General features: G+C 39.2%; 1 non-coding gene across 1 annotated transcript; it reads right to left on the reverse strand.

Annotated features, from left to right (window-relative positions):
* Nucleotides 1-1,412: 1,412 nt before the first annotated feature.
* LOC146953862 (small nucleolar RNA R71) lies at nt 1,413-1,519 on the reverse strand. Its single transcript, XR_015025111.1, has one exon. It is a non-coding gene; the product is annotated as a small nucleolar RNA R71 (small nucleolar RNA).
* Between the last annotated feature and the right edge of the window lie 1,012 nt (nt 1,520-2,531).

Below are 2,531 nucleotides of genomic sequence, written 5' to 3' on the forward strand. Positions count from 1 at the left end.
CAATCATCCTTTACTTTGTTTATTTCAAGTATTATTTTAATAAAAGTCTTTTATTTCTCTTTTACTTTCTTTGCAATTTATTTTACCGTACTTCTCTCTTCTTCCTCCATGTCTACGATGAACATGAGTGAGTAGACTTCTTAGTCTTAGGATTATTGGGGAGTCTAATGACTCAATCCTAAACAAAACAAGCTTAAACCCTAATTTCCATGTAACCCTAATTTCTAATCTAGATTCACCGCCTTAACGTGGATTAACAATTATCAAACTGTGGAAGCGAAAGCGGAGGGTTTGATAATCGTTAATCCATCATCCCAAACATCAATTCATAAAGCGAGAGCGGAGCTTTGATGTTGGAACAAGTGAATCTAGACAATAGTTGCAAAACAGTGAAATAGTCTTTGCAACTATTGAGACAAAGAGTAGTTTCAATCCTCTATGCATCTTCTAGTAATCATGTCAGTGAAATAGGCTTGGTTGCTAGAAGTAAACTCTCACCGGACTTTCATCGGAAAGGTGAGGGGCTAAGGGAAACCGGTCTTTAGAAATTAGTGTGTAAACCATGAAATTAGAAGTTTAGGTTTTGTCAAGTGAAGGATTAGTTATTAAGATGAACCAATGATCCTAAGGCCCCTTTATTATTATTGTTTTTACCTTCAGCAATCAAATCCTTTCTAATCAACTTTCTCTCCTCTAATCATTCATTAAAAGTTAATTAAATTGACCAACTCCCTAGCGGAACGATACTCTACTTACTACTATTACTTCGATAGGCCGTGCGCTTGCGGTTTGGCTCTATCAAGTTTTTGGCGCCGCTGCCGGGGAGTTAACTAATTTGATTAGCTTTTTCTTAGTGATTAGAATTCTCTCTTCTTCTTTCTCTTTTCTTTTTATTTTTATTTTTATTTTTTCCTTTTTATTTTTCTGTTATCATTAACTTCTTGGGTTCTCAACCTTGTATGCGAAGAACTAGAAATCAAGCGGTATTCATACCCGAGATCGAAAGGTTCTTACATAGGAGGAGGAGAGCAGCACAAAATAACACCGCCATGGCCAATCGCACCCTCAAAGAGTATGCAACGCCGTCTACGGCTGAGCCACAAGCTGTTATTGTGTACCCAACGGTTGAGGATGACAACTTTGAAATCAAGCCTGCCCTACTTAACTTGGTGCAGCAAAACCAATTCTCGGGATCCCCCACAGAGGATCCCAATCTTCACATCTCTGTTTTCCTACGAATTAGTGGAACCATGAAGGAGAACCAAGAGGCCGTAAGACTTCATCTCTTTCCCTTTTCCTTAAGGGATAGAGCTAGCGCTTGGTTCCATTCCCTCGAAGTCGGTTCCATTACTTCATGGGATCAGATGAGGCAAGCATTCCTTGCCCGTTTCTTTCCACCATCTAAAACCGCTAAACTTAGAGACCAAATCACACGGTTCAATCAAAAAGATGGGGAATCTCTCTATGAGGCGTGGGAGCGTTTCAAAGAAATGCTAAGACTTTGCCCCCACCATGGCCTAGAGAAGTGGCTTATAGTCCACACTTTTTATAATGGCTTGTCTTATACCACTAAGATGTCTGTTGATGCAGCTGCAGGTGGAGCACTTATGAACAAAAACTACACGGAGGCGTATGCCCTAATTGAAGACATGGCTCAAAATCATTACAAATGGACCGACGAGAGAGCCATCTCTAGTTCTTCATCCTCCAAAAAGGAGGCAGGTATACACGAAGTCTCTAACTATGATCACCTTGCTTCTAAAATTGATACACTAACTGAAAAACTTGAAAAATTCAATGTTAGTGCTATCAATTCTGCATCTACTCCTTCTTGTGAAATATGTGGTATAGCTGGTCATGCTGGTGTTGATTGCCAACTAGGTAGTGCTACTAACGGTATTGAGCAAATGAACTATGCTCAATACAACCAAGGGATGAGACAAAATCAAAATTTTTATAAAAATCAAAATCCCTATGGACAACAAGTAGCACCACCCGGTTATGCAAACAACCAAAGATTCGCTCAAAAATCCAATTTGGAAATTTTGTTGGAAAACTCTATTGCCAACCAAAACAAACAACTTCAAGAACTCAAAAACCAAACTGGATTTCTGAATGATTCTCTTTCCAAGCTCAATACCAAGGTTGATTCTATTGCTACTCACTCTAAAATGCTTGAAACACAAATCGCCCAAATAGCCCAACAAGTGGCTACATCTTCCCAAACACCGGGAGTCTTTCCTGGTCAAACCGAAGCCAACCCCAAAGCCCAAGTTAATGTCATATCTTTTAGGGGTAGTAAGTTAGGTGAAACTTTTGCTAAGGTTAAAAACATTGGGAAAGAGAATGTCAAGCCCTTAGGTGATAAAGTTGTGATAGAAGAAGCTAAACCACTTGAAGAAAACAAAACCCCATCCCCCTTAAATCCCGAAAAGCTTAAGTTAGAGGGTAAGTTTGAAAAATTTGTTAACATACTTAGGAAGATTTGCATTAAACTTCCCTTTGCTGAAGCTTTGTCTAGGATGCCACTA

This window comes from Medicago sativa, chromosome 1 (assembly GCF_051527215.1).
Source record: "Medicago sativa cultivar Bolivia chromosome 1, Bolivia_mono, whole genome shotgun sequence".
In the NCBI taxonomy this organism is placed as follows: Eukaryota; Viridiplantae; Streptophyta; class Magnoliopsida; order Fabales; family Fabaceae; genus Medicago; species Medicago sativa.